General features: G+C 32.9%; 1 protein-coding gene across 2 annotated transcripts in view; it reads left to right on the top strand.

The window, feature by feature from the left end:
• The window catches only part of LOC106131401 (dual oxidase maturation factor 1), a 55,399-nt gene that overhangs the window by 22,773 nt on the left and 11,191 nt on the right, over positions 1–21,435 (top strand). Inside the window, exon 1 of one of the 2 annotated variants that reach the window (XM_060947251.1) lies at positions 206–508. The exons of the other annotated variant lie outside the window; for it this stretch is intronic. The gene's annotated coding sequence lies outside the window, so the exon portion shown is untranslated. Of the gene's footprint in view, positions 1–205; positions 509–21,435 lie in introns of those variants that run through there. 2 annotated transcript variants of the gene reach the window in all.

Genomic DNA, 21,435 nt, shown 5'->3' with positions numbered 1-21,435 from the left:
ACGGCGTAGCGGTAGCAAATAGATGGTAGCAAAAATGTTGTCCTTGTTGAATCCAAAATACTATTCATCTTTGCTAGTATATACAAATGTTTCAAAAACTGTTCGTGACGATTTCCCAGATATACACGTAATGGGACGAAACGAACGAGTCGAGCGAAGCGAATCGTGAACGACAAAGGCAACGCCAGATAAGCCTCGGTAGGTGGAACGTGCGCCGGCGGCGGCCGCCTCGGAACCTTGAATACAGCCGCGCTCCTTCCCGCGATATAATAATAAACCGCTCAGTCCGGCCCGAGCCTTTACCGATATAACACGACCGATATTTAGTACAACGAAACTCGATATCGAGAATTATGTGCCCCGCGACGATCCCGCCGCGATCTAAAAACCAAGTGTTCCTTCAACAGTGAGACAAAAGTCGTATACGAATAGTGTATATTGTGATGTTTTGTGCCAACCCTCCCAGTGCCATAATAAGTGATTTATCATTTTGTCATTGTAACAAAAGGTAGGTAAATCATAAACTGTAGTGTTGAATGTTTTATTATTTAAGTCCACTCTTTTGTTTGCACTTTTTACGCTCATTACGGCTAATTATGAACAGCAAAATGAATCACAATTTGTCTGCCCTGCTCACTACTGTTAATTGTAAAATATACTTATGATTTTTGTACGCTGCCGCTATAAACTTGTCAGTTATTGTTTGGAACAAAACAGCTCCGTTGTATCGTTATCAAAGTAGTGTTGAAGGTTCAGTTACATTTATGTTCAATTATTGCCAAATACTTTTGCATCATCGTTATTACAGCTATACAGAATTTAGCCTTATTTTACACGCTTAGCTGCAAATAACTTTCAGGGTTTCTAAGAGTATGGCGATATTGCTTCAGGAATGACTCGACACTAGGATCGCACTTTACACTCACATGCCCTACATAGTGTCATGCCATCAGAACATTCCAACTATATGATCCTTTAACCCCAGGAAGATCATGGCTAGGTCATCTAATCATGCAGATCTTTTTACTAAATTTTACTTTAGCGTAAGAACGATTGTTTCCAATCAAACTAATTTAATTTTAATTCGAATAAAATAGTCAAATTCACATAGTTTCTAGACTCAACGCAATTCAAATGTAATAGAATTGATAACTTACATATTTTATATATAGCATTATGTCTGCCCCTTGTACTTTACAAGTTTATTTACACAATAAAGCTTAAAATATATTGACAGTAATTTTTGATTTGGAATTAACAAGGACTTAATGTACTTAACTTTTTGGTAAACAAAATTCCATGCTTTGGCATTGAATTTGGATTCATACACATATTGTGATTTGTAAATTATGTACCAGTTGTGTTCTACAGAAACAAGCATTGGGTTTCTGTGAAACAAGAACTACTTCGAATGAAATATATATATATATATATATATATATGAATATTGAGTAAAATTGGATATTAGTTCAAGAAAAATACGGGAATTCTAATATTGGTTACATTAGAAATAGAATTGTTTTTTTTTAAACTGGAAATTTTTACACGAGAACATCAGTGATCCAGTGGTAGTATTCCAAGTGTCAGCCTCAACAAAGCGAACCGTTCCCAATTTTAACCAATTACTCTTTTCTGAGCTCCGTACCGGTGATAACAAACGTCATGAAGAAACCTTCATAATCAAGAAAATCTTACATGATAAGTTCTACAGCAAGGTTTCGTAGACCAGACAGGTGTTCGGTTAAAGAGTCTACTCCAGAGAGACATAACATATTAATGCCAAGAGTCAGGAATAAAATAACCACTTCATGATTCTCTTAATTTTGGGTACAGATTATATATCCTATGGGTTTTATAAAACCAGTTATAAGATCAGATAAATGTTCAAAAGTTCAAAGTATATACTTTGAACTTTTGAACATTTATCTGACAGGATAAAGCATCGAAGCAATAAATAACAAGTACGGTGTCTGAAATCCGGTAGTGTTCTGGCAGTGTGGGGAAAACACGGTTGGAATTATCAATCACATCCATACAATGAAACAGGATATGTCGCGGTCATGTGACCTTTGCAGACAATGATAAAGCATTAAGCATTTACCAAGTTCAGTGCTACACAAACAAAATTTTCTTTAATAGCTTCATTTGATTGTAATGATACTAATCAATATTATAAAAATGGAAAAGTGGGTCTGGATATTTTATTATTACCTCTTCAATTTTCTTTATTTCACTTAGTTAGAAATAAAATTGAAATACGTATTTTTTAAGTATTAGAAAAGAAAACTTTCATCCCGGAAAAATGTAGGATTTGCAATGTGCTCAAGAATTAGTGCAACTCATATAAATTTTATGCGCTTATATAAATTATATTAATTTATTACTCATATGAATTATTACTTATTAAACATATATTTTTATCGTAAATCCAAAATAGCCACTCCTACCCAGTACCTACGCAGTTAAACTTACTGCGCCACTGGTTTAACAGATAATAATTTATTGTAACAAAACATAAATGCCAATGTTAGTTACGCAATAGATTCGTAATAGTTGTACATATATATTATAATTTGTAATAAATCATCCCATTCGTTATTTATAGGAAAATTATTAACTTATTAATGTAGTATAATTAAACCTTTAATTATTCAAAAGGCGAGCGTATATGGGTATACATCATCACGTGCAAGAATACAAAGGCGCACCGCAGGCTCTCTTCCGAAGAAGAGGATGCAATCGGGACTAATGCTAGAAAGAAGACGCATTCATTACATATTCATTAGACCACTAAAATTTACCCTTGCAAATTCATTTTGCCCTTTCCTAATGACAACTGCGACCATTTCGTTGTTTCAATTGTTCCACGGAACGATTGGGATGGACGGTTTATTTTTACACAAATATATTCAGAAATCCGTAACAAATAGTAATTTCTTATCTTTATTCTAAAATAACTTCATAAATTAATAAACATAATTCTTCAGTGAAATAAAATCTAAAACATGGTAGTTATAAGAGAGTTTGTTAATTTAGCTGCAAATCTAAAACTTAACGTATTTATTTATGTCCCCAAAGTTTCACAGTGGAGCATCAGAACAATAACCGTAGTAGAAAGCTGCTAGTTCTTTAAATAGACATGTCTTCCAAGAAATCAATAAGAGAAGAAATTTATATTATACGAAATTGGAATATATCTGTCTAACAAAAAAGAAATTAAATTTAGTATTGTGTCAAGTGCTTGCTCACATATACATGTACTGTGGGGATGTAGATATAATCACCGGTACTTTTTTTATCTGTTTTTTTATCTGTTTTTTTATCTGTTTCTCGCTTTTAAGGTGCTATTATGCAACTATACATCTATACTATATTTTTCTTTCGTGTATTTCTCATATACTTTAATTAGTGCTTTGTTTACATTAAATGTACGGCGGATGTATAAAATTAACAATTTGTATTTTTCAAATGTATTTTTCACGAGAATGATGGTGACTACTTGTAAACATTTATACGCCTTGTTGAAACATAGAAACATATATTTTATTGCTTTTGGTATATTTATTATATATAAGGTTTGTATAACTTGGCTATCCTTACATACACTGTTTAAACTATGCGAAGGTTATTTTTATATTTCCTACTCAGTTTCTTCATATGGGAAGCCTAGTGCTCGGTCCTTTTTTACTCGTATATTATATACTATAAGTGCTTGCGATTTTTATATGTACGATGGACTTGGTATTTGGTTGACCAGGTGGCTACTGTTTAAACGTAAAATTAAACTCTTTTGCATTCCCCATTTAGTAGTTATTGCACAAAAGATTGTATACAGTGCTCAGTTATTTGAATTAGAAATGTGTATGTGTAAAGCTAATAGCTTCTATATTGTTTATGTTAAGATGAGAAGGAATTGCTTTAGACTCAAAAGTACATTGGTTTTGAATGTGCAATGTGTATGTGTTTTGCGGCGCACTGAAGGGGCACTGATGGGGCACGTTTTTCGGTTTATTTATACAAAAAATGCTTTACCTCAAAGTGGCTTTTATATACATATATATTTCATTGAGTTACATCTCTTACACACATTATATTTTTTTGTAAATAACTTTGACAATCAACTGTTTTGTTTTGAAACTGAGATTCATATTTATAGAACCCCACACACATATGAGAAAATGTTTGTCTCTTTTAAGATATTGACTTTTAAAAGTGATATCACTTATACGTTATTTTTAATTATCTCACTCATAATTCACGCGTCTTATACTAAATAAATATGCAAACAAAAATGATTAAATCAAAAAACATGAAAATTAGTCTCTTTAACAAAGGGTCGCTAGGGTCGAGACATGATGAGTTTTTAATGGCAGTGGCTCGCGTTTCTCCAGATATTCTGGCAATAAATGAAACCTGGCTTTCTGATGAGGGGGATAGGCGTGCCCCAACGGTTCCAGGTTACAGACTCCGACATATACCTAGGCCGCCAAATCACCAACGTAGTCGTGGTGGAGGAGTAGGATTTTACATAAGGAAGGGGCTAGAGGCACGCACCTGTCCACACCCCACATCGGCCTCACATATTGATCAGATGTGGATATCTCTTAAGGTAAATTCCGTTCGTTTGCTCATTGGCACTGCGTATCGGCCTCCATGGCTTAACCCGGGAACCTTTTTTGATGCTATAACCGAATCGCTTGCGTCATTTTATGACTATGATAAGGTTTACCTTGTAGGTGACTTTAATGTTGACTTAATTGAAAAAGACCCATACAAGTACCCACAGCTTGAACAGTTTTTGAAATGTTTTAATCTCACGAACTTCGTTAACCAACCCACCCATTTTACTTCCCATAGTGAGACAATTATTGATCTGATCTGTTCGAATAGTGTAGTTTGCGACTTAAATGTTGATCATATACCCCAGCTTGGAGCTCATGCTTTTATTACAGCTCATTTAAACATAAGAAGACCTAGATTGCCTCTGAAGAAAGTCAGTAGCAGGAAATTAAAAAAAATATGTTTGAGTGGTTTTGACAGTGATATTTTAGATTTGAACCTATATGAAATAAATGATTTGGATGACGTTAATGACTTAATCTCTGTTTTCACCAATCGAGTAATGGCATTGTTTGATCGTCATGCGCCGATCACCTCATCTGTTGTACGACCTAAAAACACTCCGTGGATTACAAGTAATATTCGTTACCAAATGAAACTGCGCGATGAGGCTCACAGGAGATACAAAATTTCAGGACTGGAGGAGGATCATAGGCATTATAAAGATTTAAAGAAAATGGTACACGTGTGTCTTTTCACTGAGCGTAAAGCTTATTTTGATCAATATATTAATAATAATATTAAGAATCCCAAATTGCTTTGGAAAAATATTAAAAATTCAGTTCTGCCTGATTCAAATAGTGCTTGCGATCTTCCTCAACATCTTTTGGAACCCGAAAAAATCAATGCTCACTTTTTGAATGTCCCTGGGCTAAATTCTATTTCTATATCAGATTTGTCATACTTTGAATGTCATCGTAAGTTTTCCTGTGAGTTTCGCCTAGAGCCGGTGACTGAGGAAGTTGTTGCCAATATCATATTAAGTATTAAGTCGAACGCGCAGGGTAGTGATGGTCTCAGTAGGGACATGATACTTTTAACAATGCCGTATACATTGTCAATAATCACTCAAATTATTAATAAGTCTATCACATCCTGTACATTTCCTGATAAATGGAAAATAGCCATTGTGTGTCCAATACCAAAAGTAGACAGTCCCCAGGACTTTAAGGACTTACGTCCTGTCAGCCTCCTTCCATATGTATCTAAGATAATGGAAAAAATAGTATACCTACAGTTATACAAATATTGTGAGGCTTGTGGCCTTCTTCCAGACAAACAATCGGGTTTCAGAAAGGGTCGCAGCACAGCGACAGCATTGATCGATGTTGTTGATAATATTCTTTACAGTCAGGATAGGGGCGAGGCCTCTCTTCTCGTTCTGTTGGACTACTCGCGTGCCTTTGATTGCATAAATATTCCCCTTCTTCTTTCGAAGATGTCTTACTATGGGTTCCATCCATCAACAATAAAATGGTTCAACTCTTACCTCAGTGGCCGGTCGCAGCGGATCCAAATACGAGCCTCCAATGGTGAGGTACTTAAATCGAAGAATAGTCCTGTTAGCAGAGGTGTACCACAGGGCTCTATTTTGGGGCCGCTGTTGTTTATTATATATACTGCGGATATAATTGACGTTATTAAAATTTGCAAATACCAATTGTATGCTGACGATTTGCAGATTTACGTATCTTTTGGAGACAAAGACTTTGATAGTGCCATTGCCGATCTTAATGCGGATCTTGACAGAATCGCTGCTTGGTCTGAAAGGAATTGCTTAGTTCTAAATCCAACCAAAACAAAATTTATGATTTTTGGATCTAAAAGTCAAATAGCTAAAACTAAATCGAGAAGATTATGCGTTAAAATCAGGGACACCAGTGTTGATATGGTAGAAGAGGCTAGAAATTTGGGAGTACTGATGGACGGCAGACTTAGGTTTGAGGATTATGTGGCGGGGGTGGTGAAGAGTTGTTTTTATAGACTGAAAGTCTTATACCGTATTAGAGATTACATATGCGTAGATTTACGTATCTCTCTGTGTGAGGCACTGGTTTTATCTAAGCTTAATTATTGCATTACTGTATACGGACCTTGTCTCTTAGCTAAATCGCAGAAACTTATACAGCGGGTACAAAATGCCTGTGCACGATATTGCTTTAAAATTCCACCTCGCACAAGTGTTAGTCCGTTCATTTACTCCTCAAATCTCTTAAAAATGCGAGATCGACAGAAACTGTACATGGCAACCCTTATGTTTGGTGTGATCAACAAGAAGTCGCCTATGTATTTGTATGACAAAATAAAATTGAGATATCCGAGAGGATCGGAGGGGTTGAGAACATGTGTCCCTCCTCTCGTCGTGCCTCGACACAGAACAGCTGCGTTCTGTTGTAGTTTTAGGTATAATGCCACTAAAATATGGAATAATATCCCCCCTCCTATTCGAAATTTAAAATCACTCTTTTCATTTAAACTTAAATTTAAGGAATTTATTCTGTCAAATGCAATTGGAATGGCAAACGTTTGACCCAATCACAAAGTTAAATATACTAATATATACACAAACATTACTCGCATGTTTTCCTAGTGTGGCTACAGTCATTAATTATTGAACCATTTGATTGTTAAAGTGACGTGCGTGCGCTTTTTTAACACTTAAGTAATAAGCAACAGTAAATGAAAATATTTATTACATTCGCACTTATTTATTTCTTTCTTTTTTGCTGAGCCATTAACAAACTTTACTGGACACTCGCCCTATAACTAGTAGGTACATTTATCTCCTCTTCGTGTGGCTTCGCTGAGCTCATCTAAGGTTCTGGCAGAATCATCAGCGTCGCGGTGCCTACACCTGCGACATTATGCTGAGTCAGGACCTTTTCACTGTCCATCATTGTTTGTGGTACATTCATGCACATTGCACATTCACATTGTTTATTACTGTTAATTATGTATGTGTCCAACTAATGTATTGTGATGGTGAATAAAGCTTTTATCTATCTATCTATCTATCTATCTAAATTATAATTTGTATCCTTGAAAATATTGTGCAGAAACTCTTTTTACACTCAGTACAGATACAATCTTCAAAGAAGTAATCTACTAGTAAGTACAGTCTTTTTGGTTCAACAAAGTTATAATTCAGTGGAAAATTACAGTCTCGACCTAATCCTAGCTTATCTATCGCCTTGTTGTGTAACTTCTATATTATAGCCTGTGGACACTCCCACTGACCGCACTTGTTCACAAATTGACCATGGATAATTACAAAGCCTAGGCTACAAACCACTCACCACAATACACAATACAATACCACCACTTTGGTAAGCTTTATTAGATGCATTGTTATATACACACAAACTAAGTGTTGCCCGCGATTTCATCCGCCTCAAATTTTAAGTTTACTGTTTAATTCAATGTCTAAGATATTATTCAGATATTACTACAAAGTTTCATAAAAAATAGTTTTAGGAATAAATAAGATTAGGATAACTACGCACAAAAATACCCCGTTTAAGGAGAAGTAAAACCAAAAGTCAGAAAACTGGAAGGTCAAGTTTAGCTGAATTGAAATGGATTCAGAAACAGTAACAGGACCACAATAAACATTTTCAAGTGGTACTATTTCGGATATTGCAGCCATCAAGCCATTGCACGTTTTAACAATGTCTTACCACTTGCGAATCTTGATTCGGTTCTTTATTATTCTCATAGCCTGATTAACAACCGAAACCAGTTAAGCTAGAACATTTTAATTATTTCCTAGAGATACGATATAATTGCTCAAGAAGAAAGCCTTCAATATCTGATACAGTTGATCAAATTAATTTGAAAGAAATATAAAACTAATGAAAGTGTATTAGTACGTAGTCTCCGTAATATTTTAATCGTTTTAATTTTAATCACTCAAACACACAATATTTTTCATGTTTAGAACAGAGTGCTTGGTATTGGATTCCATAAATTTAATTTTATCAAATTACGTAATTGAACATCTGCTAATTTAAAATTCTAGATGTTGTTTAGCCTAATCGTTTCTCTGGTGTTTTCTCTTTTTCGCCAATGACATATTGCACAAATATGAAATGCTAGTGTATTCACTCTGAATAACAACTAAAGTTATCTATTCAATCTTTCGCCTATGACACATTATCTTTTATGAACGATGACTATTTTAAAATATTTTTTTACTAAGAGTCTTACGAGAGGCAGAAGGCTCTATTCCCATCTATTGTTCGCAGTTGCATCAGCGATCTTATTGTACTCTAACGTCCCTAAAGATTACGTTAATATAATTGTTGAAAATTGCTAACAACATAATTTAAACATTTGAATGCAGCACTTATGTCTACTTTTTGTACGTAATTTTTTCCATTGAGTTTTTACGCTGGAGAGACTTAATTAAACAAAAATGAGGAAATAGATTTAAATAGGTAAATTATATTATTTTCAAACTCTCTCGGTGGTGTTCAAAAAGATAAATATATATATATATATATATATATATATATATATATATATATATATCGACCCTTAGACCCGACCCTTAGAATAATTATATATATATATAAGGGTCGAGATTTTTGTAAGTAAATATTAGTTAGAATGATTCCTAGAATCATATGGTTGACCCTTGCCTCATAATAGATAAAGTTATTCCTTAGATATCTTACCCACGTAAAGAATTTGCTATTTTTGCCATTTTTACTGGAAACCCAACTACGAACCCGTTCTTTTTACAAATTGTTGACGTGTTTAAAAGTCACTGAACCTTACAATTCTGACAACCGGATACTTGGATGACGAATGCGTCGAATTTATCACTGGACTGTATCTTACAACTTATTTGTACGCTTGCAGAAGATCCGATAAAATTTTAAATTAACCACATATAATGTTAGTAACCACTTCAGTTAAATATGGTTGTATACGAGATTGATGATTGGTATGTAAAGCAAATAAAGTAAGCAGTAATCGTGGCAAAATTTCTAATTGTATTTTACTTGATGCAGGGTCGACCGGGGCCCCCGGAAAAGAGACATATATATATTTATTTTAAATGAAAAGAAAATAATTAAAAAAAGAAAAATTGTGCGTCAATACTATTTAACTTTTGATTTCTAATTATTTTAAATTTTAAAACCAGATCTGTTCATTAAAAAAATTTTTATATATATATATATATATATATATATATATATATATATATATATATATATATATATATATATATATATATATATATATATATATATATATATATATATATGTTTCTGACCTTTTAAAAGAGTGAAGAAAGTATGTAATAGATTTATTTTGATTCGTAGTCAATTAATACATATTTTTAAATTATTCTAAAATAATAATCATAAACCCACTTTTATGTGGTTATATCATCACTACATACTATAAAACAAAGTCGCTATTTTAGTCTGTTTGTCTTTATGCTTAAATCTTTAAAATTACGCAACGGATTTTGATGCGGTTTTTTGTAACAGGTAGAGTGATTCAAGAGGAAGGTTTTTATGTATAATTTTTTCCGAATTTTGCACCCGTGCGAAGCCGGGGCGGGTCGCTAGTTATCTATAAGAAACTGCACGGCGGCTGCAGAGTTTTCATGATAAATGCAAATCAGTGTGGATTCATCTCGATTGAGTTTTGTAGTAATGTGGCCTTAGTCTGACCTCGCGACGCTACACGACACGCATGACACAAGCATGCGGAAACAAATACACAATCACTTACGTATACGACATCTACATAGTATTGAAATTACAAGGAAGAAAATAAAAATGATGAGACTAATTCAACTTGGCGTTGGTCACAGTTGCGTCCTCTTCTTTCCGGAGAAGAGCCCGGGGTCTGACTGTGAACATGATTCTTGAGGTATGTCAGATTTACACACGAAGCGACTCCCATCTGGCATTCACAACATTTTTTGACACAATCGGTTTGATTCAATATTGCTTATTTTTAAATCTTTATGGATTTTTATTGGACGTAAGTCAAAACATACGATGAAAAATTATACCCTACCCAAAATATTATATAATAATTGAATTACGTTGTTTGACAATACAATTGAAGATTACTAATTAAGGTATGAACTGCAATGAACTAATACTTCTTAATAATATGCTTTTTTAAACTATCTAACTTAACATTCTATTTTAGTTTTTATTTTTTTCTTAGTGGCCAGATTTAGTCAAAAATATTTTGAACATTGGTATTCAATGAGAAATTCAAGAATATTAAGCTTACATACTTACGGAACAACGATGAATCCAAATTCTTTTTACTTATACCTTTAATGAGCATCTGTAATACCTCTATGTATTGCAGTTGTAGACTTGATGATAGCCTACAGTTGCATAATAGCGTGTGCATGTAAAGGTAACAGATTATTTCTGATTGATCTAAGAAAAAATCGAAAGAAGTAAATTTTAATTTTTCTTAATTTTTAAAGTATTGTGTGGATCCACACCGATTTTATAACTATAAAAATTTAAGACCTATATTGGTTTTCTTTTCAGACAAGTGAATATTTTACAGAGACTAACGTTAGGATAAATAAACGATATTAAACCGATATTGATAAAAATATGCACGGAGTTCGACATTTAAAAGGAACATAGACAGAATTTTATTTTGAAAATTCTTATAAAGCTTCAGGAAAAAGTAATTTGCGATTGAAATAACTAGCATGATTTTGCAAAACTCGTTGATGTCTATTACTAGAATTTAGCTCTCTTATTTAATCACATTTTACAGAGCCTTTGTTTTAAGTTTCTTCAAAATTGGTGCAGTCTTTTCATTACAAATAAAAACACAAATATTTTCTCTTTATTTAGAGGGTTTCAACTGACGAGCTGTGAAAAAAAGATTGCCTAATTGCTCCCCAAGAAGAGGCGTGATGCATTTTTACTTATTTTACTCTGAAATATAGTATCTCGTAACACAAATTTAGAGTTACTTAATTCGAGGCTAATTTGATCAGTGTAATTTGTCCCGTTTATATTAATTTATCATATAAGTATGTGTGAGAACTAAATACCAAAGTTAAGAGCAATGAGGAACAAACCTTGCTACTCCTAATTGCCGTCCATTAGAGGCTGTGACATACGCCAGTCACTTTGCGAGTACATTGCTATGACAAATCACATAATGTTGCTAAACCCCGCATAAAATGAAATGGAAATAAGCAATTTGTACATTGTACAAGTAATCAAATGGGACGTGCAGATCTCATTCATGTTACAAATAATGAATGAATAAAAACTTTATTTGTATTTGAAAAAGATGATACACATACCAAGAAATGTTACTTAGAATCACGCCAATATTGTTTAAAAATTTGCTGTCGGTATATTATGAGTATAACAGTCATATATCAATACAGGAAATCAGTGTCATCACTGTCTTAAAAGCTGAGATTAGATCAAAATTGTTTCGTAACTCTTCAGATTCCCGAGCATTTCCTAATATCAAGCATGCCTATGCAATCTGTGCATTTGAGCTATTAAGATGAAATCACCCCCAGGCAAGTTATGTCATATACCGCATGCAGATAAAATCCATCCGAAACGGCTAAAATCTTAAAACCTCCCCGTATATTCATCTTACTGGCGCTTTACCTCTGTTGCAGAATCCTTGGATGAATCTAGGATTCAAGAATAAAAGTACATATCACGTGTCAACCATTTATTGCGAAATATATTTTTTCTTGTGCTTATAGCATTTAGGTATATTATACATTTATTTATCTTTGCGTTAAATACCAACAAAACTTTTATCGATAATGATTTCCTCTTTTCCCATTTTTTAACATACTATACTCACCATAATTTCATTGTGCCCAAAATATAAATTAATTTATTTAAAATGCTATTTTTATTTACTTTAACAAATTAAACATTGTATCAATAATAAAATATTTATTACCTAAAATCATAAACATTCAATATACTAACATACATTAAAATTACGCTTTGATTTACTACACACTTATATGAGTACATCACAAAGCGCTACAAGTATATCCCATACTATCACACGCAATCAAACAATAACAAAAGAATTAATCGCAACAATTCATTCATAATATTCGTAGGATTCGCCCTCAGAGATCGACAGAGATAGGAGATTCCCACGTTAATTTGGCTGAAACCGCCTCTGAATTTCGAAACAATTGTTGTAGACCATAACATACAATCATAATGATATCTACGCGTCAATCTCTCCCATTTGTTGTTGTGTCTTCGTAGTTTGTATGAGGTATAGTTATAATGCTTATAATTGCTGTCCACAGCATTGATTTAAGAGGTAAATGTAAATAAATAAATTTAAATGGAATGAAGTAAAAGATGGTGGGGGATACTAACTCAAAAATACCGAATAGAAAAGATGATTCAAAGTCAAGATTCTTCTCTTGTTTTTAAAGTTAAATCTTTGTTTAAGCTTTTAACTACATTTACTTGATCTGATAAATGATACTGAGCTAATGGAGAAACAGTTCTATTTATTTAATAATAATCTACCTCTGTTCATTGCGCAACGTTCTATGTAAGGACTTTTTCCTTTGTAAATATGATAATTACATATAAGTCTTTGAAAACCTTACTACCAGATGTTAAAAGAAAGTGCTATTTCTTCAGCTGAAATTTTTGACTGTTTACTTGTCCTACGGGAAATGGTAAACCTACCTACTCATTGTTTAAAATATTATTATTATTTCCTTGCGTTGCGTTTTCTTCGTCCCAATCCGTTTGACTTGAACCGTAAAGTAGGTAAGTCCCGTTTTTACTCCTGTCTGACGTACACAACCTGTCAAGGAAATCTAACCAAGTGGATGGTTACACAGCGAGTTACCTGAATATACAATAAGTTGTTTAGTAATCACATAAAAAAAACCCCATAAGCAATTTCAAAGATGGAGTTTTAAAGCAAATGCCATTATTACTTTTAATAAAGAAAAGTAACCCACGTCATCTGTCTCTCATTACAAAGTTCATCAAGTTTAGCATTTTAACATTCATTGAGCATTATTCGTGACGTCGCCTTGACTTAACTACCTACTAATGTCACAGTATGAAACATTAAAACAATATTTCGTTTGAAGGATCGAATCACTCTTTTCTTCTTTTTTAAAATCTCAATTAATATGTTAGATAACTCATGTTCCAACTTGAAGTTATTATTATATTTTATAGATGGCTATGTCCTATTATGAAAATTTTACAAGTAAAAATAGTGCTTAGTTCCCGTTCAGGTAGGCTGTAATTTGTGAACAGAATAGATTCTATCCTGAATGTATGATATCTATTACTGTTATCTCTTCTTACAGTAATACAATATAAAACGTTAGTGAAAATTACGAATTCCAATGTTTAAAATAGATATAATTATGTACAGTAGGCTACATACAAAAGTATGCCACGCATAGATAGCTGTCATACTCTGTAGCTCACTGTACGTTCACATTCACAAATCATAGCCTTGATGAACATCTAAGATATAATCACAGCATCTTATCAAAACAAAAAGGCGCTTCAAAAGCTACCGATATCAATTCAGACGGTATCAATTTAAGCAGTATTTATATTCTTTTAATTCTCTTAACGCTATCTGCTTCACATATCTTGTTACAGAACCTTGGCTCGAATACCAACTGTCCGTTGTTTTTTATGCCGTGCTGTCATTTGAGAAGGTTGTACCCGAGCACTATACTCAATGCAAACTTGTTAGACCGGCACTACAGTGCAAGACATTTCTTGGCTGGACCAGTGCTTAACATTAAACAAATTATAGGAACCGCAATTTGAAATATTAATTTCTAAGAACAACGGGAATATTTTGTGGCACTTTTGTGCCAAATTTCTTACAAAGAAAATTGTTTATCTTTTTTTTTATATTTTTGCAATAGGTTCTATAACTATTTGCTTTTAAGTGGATGGTAAGTAAATATCGGTATGACTTATGTTAATGAAATAGGTTAAATGTAAACATTACACATATTTGGTAGTAACACCAGATGTGAAAGTCGCGAACCGATATAAATTTATATTTAAATGAGCAATAGGTACCTACGTCTACACTGAACGTGTCTCATAAGATAATTAATGTACAAAGTGCTAGATTTTATTTGCACCTGGACAATGCCGGCCTCAATAGAGCAGCCATGTGAAAAATGCTCAATACATTTGAGCGATGATCCGTTTCTGTCTGCGATCATTAATAAGAATTATGATCTAAGTAATTTATGGACTGCTGCATGCTGTTAATCATGTCGGCTTATAGACAAATAGATCAATTTAAATTTAAACACTAATTATGTACAAGGTTTTAAAAATAATGAGTTAAAATGATAGAAAGGTTAAGTTTAGCACTTGAGTTGGTAGAGAAATGTTGTATAAAGCATATAAATACAAATATTTTTTTGTTAAAATCTTGAAATAGCAACATCTCTTCATAAAATGTTATATAATTTGTAATATTAATATTGTCTTGAATGTTTTGAGTACAATGTATGAAAAAAAAATTACATCTGCACATAACACTTTGCTCTCCCCACACTTTGATTCTAACATTATGTTTTCAAAATTCGTACCAACATAAGTCAACATCTAAATCAATAAACAATCTTGTTCAGGCGTAGACTCGTCTTCTAATCATGTGGGCACATTGTGTCTTTATTTTGGCACCGTCAGCTGGGCAAGGTCAAGTTCTGTATATCGGAACTGGAGCTAGTTATGTAACCGTTACTGGTCGGCTGACCAACACATGCGCGACCTCTCATATTTGTGACTAGTTATATAGCTTTAGGAGATAGTACCTGGGCGTCCGTGGAGTTTTTCAGTTAACTGTTTTAGAAAAACCACAATTATCTTCACCTTGCAACTATATTTTCCGGGAAAATGATTTTGAACTAGTCCATCTATATTTTAAATAAATAAGTGCCGTGTGGTTCCTGGCGCCAATAGAAAAATTATTAGGACCACTGCATCTCTTTCCCATGCATGTCGTAAAAGCGACTAAGGGATAAGCTTATAAACTTGAGATTCTTCTTTTAGGCGACGGGCTAGCAACCTGTCACTTTATATGTATCACAACTCTATCAGTAAACCAAACAGCTCAACGTGGCCTATTAGTATTTTCAAGACTGTTGGCTCTCTCTACCCCGCCAGGGATATAGACGTGATTATAGGTATGTAAAGAATAAATTATATGCATTAGATACATTAAACCGACGAAAGTTAACCATTTGCGGTAGTCTAACCGCAATCATAAGCCCCATTATTGTCACTTTCCCTACTTTACTCATATCCCGTTAATTTTATTGATAAAAAGTTACCTTCTAGACAATTTAAATTGAAAAAGATGCGTATTTGCGGTTTTAAACTTGTGGCAATATACATATATACATATATATGTAGTAAATTATAATTATCTTTGTGGTACAATTTAATAAATCAAAATTTTGGTATTTGTATTTTACTATGGATAATTTTTTTGTAAGCTTAAACTATTACCTAAAAATTAATTACAGCCGTAGCCTTATTCTTAAGTGCCGGCAACCTCACGGTTTTTAGAATAGGACCACTATCCGTCTCTGTCTCATGTATGTCGTAAAAGGAGACCAAAGAAAAGGCTAATGAACATGGAATTATTTTTTAAGCGATGGGCCAGCAACCTGTCCCTATTAGAATCTCAAGCGGCCTTTCATTCTTTTCAAAACTGTTGGTTCTGTATGCTCCACAAGGGACGTAGACGTGATAATATGTATGTATTAAAGTTTTTTACAAAAAAATTAAAACCAACGTTTTATCTTCTGCGAGAAACAATTTGAAAAAATGTTAAAACTAATCTTGATATAGATATCAACATACTGTCTAATCACAGGGCACAGACTGACACCTATAGTGTCTGATGCCATCTTCTTGCTCTGTGGATGCGTCAGATAATAACATACACTATGAAGCGGAGCACTTTGACCTTTGAACCAACTTTATAGCTTAAAGTAGGTATTAAATTTGAACGTTGCGCTTGATATTTCCACCGTTATAAAGTCATCATCTACAATAAATGAGTGTTGGTCGACCTCAACTTACCGAGGTCAATAGTAATTAAATTATTCACAGCATATTTTATATATCTCCCTCCAAGGACATGTTAATTATCTGAAAAGCAAGAGATTTTCCTCTTTTACAAAAGTAACTCAAACATATTTGTTACGGCCTTGTCCTTCGTACAGTTAGTTGTTTGTTTACCTCAATTTGTAAAACCTAGTTGTTGTAAGGTATTCAAAAAATGATTCTTATAGCTACATGCATTTTTAGCCTAGTTAGTCAAACGCTGAAATGTTTCATTTAATTAAAATCAAACCGTCTGATAATGCACAATTACTTTGTTGTTTTTTTAACATCTTAATAAAAACAGAACTTTATTGTGTTATGTACATATGTAAACTATTATATATAGATAATTTTAATTTAAGACAAAATAAATACTTTTATAAATTCAGAATCAGATATTTGATTACACAGATAACTCCTTGTGTAACCATAACAAAGCAAATTTTCATACTTTACGGTTATATTCTTTGGATTTACAAATAAAAACGTTTTGACATCGTCCCTACGCTAAGTTTGCGTAACAAATAACTATTTGCCTATCAATTAACCAGTTATAAAGAACTTGTGCGTTTGTTAAGAACAATTGCTGTCGTGTTACAAGGTGACTAGATAATGCAGTTTCAATATTTACTATGTTGTACTTTTTTGTTTACGAAAGAAAACCTCGATCGCAAAATGTTTTCAAAATCAATAATTATATGAAAATAAACATTAACTACTTAGTCCTACTTATATACTGAAGTATTTTCATTTCCCAGCAAGTCTACGTATGTTGTCTTAAAATATGTTGATAATAAATATTTAAAAAATAAATTTATTCCAATGTACCGTAAATTTAAAGAGCAGCTCATCACATCACAACGAGGTTACAGCGATAACACAAAACGTAGTTCCTAGTTTTACGTAAATGTAAATGACAATATTTTGTTAAATATGCATTGTTATCTTAATTTGTGAATAATAAAAAGTTTCCTGATGAAAAATTATTACCCAAATTTTTATGGCCAAGAAGTTTAGATATTGTATCACTATTTTTATTTCCATCCATTGCTTTATTAATATGAATATTTATCTTAACTCACGTGAGTTAAGAAAAATAAAGTAAAATAAACAAAAGCTTATAAAACGACAACTGTTTATTAAATAACCTTTCGGAAATTGCTGCGAAAATCAAAAATTAAATTTCATACACCAATACAATATTTTTTTAAACGACTACTCCGTCATTTATGTTACATTTTGTTCACAAGACACGTAATACATATAAATAACTTCCACAATTGTGTCTGTACTACAGCTGTGCCCCTGACTGCGCCCGGCCATGACAGGCAGACCACGATCGTACACCATAATTATCTCACTGATGGCCTACCAACGAGTGCTCTCGTGTTAATTATGTGTGCTATTTTCCTGGATGTATGTACATAGTTATTTAAGACCTACCGGAGCATGATGAAAACAATCTTTATCTGATTGTCCTGAATCTGATGTTTATTTATTTTGCATATATATATTTATTATAAAAGTTAGTATCGTTTAGTAAGTATCCCTTAACACAAGACTCGAACTAACTTTTGGGGCTAATTCAATCAGTGCTTGTCCCGAATACTATACCTACATTTAAAAAAATAAGAATATTCTTCTTACGAGATCGTTAAAAAAGCTTGCAGGCTCCTTTTCTTTGGTCCACAACTTACAAATAAATTGAAATTATGTTATATTTATAAATAATATTAGTGACACCTACAACGCCGGTAAGCCTACTAATTAACTGAAATTATTGTTTTTACGGTGTATAATAAAAATTATAAAGCATCTAATAGTGTGATGAATATACATTTAAGACATTCTAAACGCAAGGTTAATTAACATCACTTATTAGAAAAACTTTTAAGGTATAAGCAAAACCGAATACATACTTCTTTCGCTTCATCCACATTCATAACTCTTAGATAAAAAAGGAATATTATGAAGGTGGTATACCTTTCTATGGTCCTTTGTACTTTTTATTAGTAAACAACACTAGGCCCGCCCTTGCTATCTCCGGACGATCAAGGCCACAGACCATGTTCACATTATAGCTACAGGGCAAGACCTCGAGCCGGCGCATCGACCGCCCGCTTCCTGGTACAATTAAACCTGCACTGAAAATGGGAGTAGCAGTAGAAGTTAACCTTTTTATAAAGCTTGTACCATATTGTATGACCACTCTGATATTATTTAACTTAATCGTCTATTTTATATCTAAAAAATGAAGCGAAGAATAAAACAAGGTAACACGAAAGTAGTTATCGTTTTTGGTTAAAATTATAAATGTATTCATTTTTGATTTATGTGCCGTGTGGTTCCCGGCACTATTACAAAAAAGAATAGGACCACTCCATCTCTTTCCCATGGATGTCGTAAAAGGCGACTAAGGGATAGGCTTATAAACTTAGGATTCCTCTTTTAGGCGATGGGCTAGCAACCTGTCACTATTTGAATCTCGGTTCTATCATTAAGCCAAATAGCTGAACGTAGCCATTCAGTCTTTTCAAGACTGTTGGCTCTGTCTACCCCGCAAGGGATATAGACGTGATCATATGTATGTATGTTTGTATGTTTGATTTATGTTAACCCATTAAGTAGAGCCAAAATTAATCTCTTATGAACCTAGTTATATACATCTTATAATTACTTTAATAATAAAGATAAGACATAAATGAACACTTTAAACCGATACCTATAGATAGGTACAATACATGAGAAATTTAAATTTCTCTTTCCACTTTCAAAATGTCAGCTCATGTCCTTTTCACCAATGCAATATGTACTTATATTGTATTAAAGGCGAACACTTTCGCTCTTTTTTTTTGGTCATAAGCACAATCGGCATTCAAAACAACGAACGTTACCCTACTGCCCTGGTTAAGCACCTCAGGTTATTAGACTTCTATTCTCGTACAGCATTTTTAAAAATAGCTTAATCATGTTTCTTATATCATTTATGTAGCTAAAGTCGAACTTATTTTACATAGTTAACGTACCTAAATAGAAATAACCTTCTTTGTTCTTGTCACTTGTTTTTTTTTTCAAGTTTCAGTACTTAATTTATCTTTCACTAATAAAAGGTTTATCTCTGAGAAATATGCAGATGAAATAACGTCGTCTTTGCCAAAGCTCTGGGAAAAAGCGATCGTTTGTATTATTTGATATAGATACTTAATGAAATTTATAATATCCACAACACAGTCAACAAAAGCAATAAGGACTGAAAATGTGAAAAATATTTCATTGTTTGATTTTATCATAATTTATACGTACAAAATTTTCTTCAACTTGAAAATCAAGTAACTATGGCAAGTAAAATGTCATAATATAATTTGCATAAAAATGCGCTTGTTTAAAATGTTTACACTAGTAATGGTGGACCTTGTATTTTGATGTTTCTACTCAAATTAACCACAAGACTGCCTATTTCCGCCACGATCACTTAGCAAGTTATTAGTCACATAGCTACTGACAAAAACTGGTATGTATTACTTGATCTATGGTAATTTGTCATAATGTTTAAATATTTTCATGGACTAAGGGGATAATCTTTCCATTTTTCTGGCACTATGTTTTCGTTTACATCAATAGTACTTTTTCGCATACCTTACTTCTAATTATAATGATCAAAATTAGCCTAACGGACATAAACGGAAGTAAAACTGTTTTTCATTACGTGTGAACTTGTAACTCAACCATAATTCATATTTGATAACACATTTATTAAAAACAACTCACAACATTATGAAGTCGATATTAATGATCATATCGAACTTATTATTTATAAATTCCCAACGTAACTTATATGACCTTAGTAAGGTATGAGTATTTATAGTTTCTCTGCGCATACGCCTGACCTCAGATTTTATTATTTTATAAAAAATGATCTTTATCGCCGTCTATTTAAGGATAAGCATTGGGAATGAAAACGAGTCTGCACAAACAAAGATATTTAAGTTGGTATATGAGTAGTTTACCTCCAGAAAGGTAAGTAGGCGATTTAACGCACCCACTTTATTGAATTTAAAAAAATTAAAATTAAGTACTATATTAAAAAAAAACAGTTAAGCGGTTTAGCTTGATAATATTTTCCAAATCTACTAACATTCTTACCTAGTTGTGGTTGTTGTAGTAGTAGTAGATTATCCGCTTAAAAGAGTAAAAATGATTTCAAAAAAGAATAAACAAATACATTTACATTATTAACTTTGCATGACATTTTCACGAGACTGGTAAGAAACGGCGACTAAAAAAATATTACTGTTCTTTATCTGTTCTTTTTTAATGTATGAAACTTACTTGCATTCAACCTCGTCATGTCTGGGATTAATATAATTTCCGGTGGTTAACTACCGGCTCTGTGAGACGCTTCCGGCATGCAGCTCTATCAGTAATCATATTTGTGTCAAGAACATTACACCTTAAAGGTCACTCATTGTTTTTTACGCCTTACAATTTGTGCATTGCTCGTTCATTTGAACGGTTAAATATAATTCAATTTCGCAAAATTCGGTGCTTCAAGTTGAATAACTTAGCTTAAAAAAGGACTTATTAAGTCTTTCGAATATCCTAAGTTACAATTATTAAACCAAATAAGTCAGCCCTCTTCAAGAATGTCAATGATGGACTTCTTAGTTATAGCTGTGATTGC

Source organism: Amyelois transitella, chromosome 13 (genome assembly GCF_032362555.1).
Source record: "Amyelois transitella isolate CPQ chromosome 13, ilAmyTran1.1, whole genome shotgun sequence".
Taxonomy (NCBI): domain Eukaryota; kingdom Metazoa; phylum Arthropoda; class Insecta; order Lepidoptera; family Pyralidae; genus Amyelois; species Amyelois transitella.
This window is presented reverse-complemented; position numbering and strand designations above follow the sequence as displayed.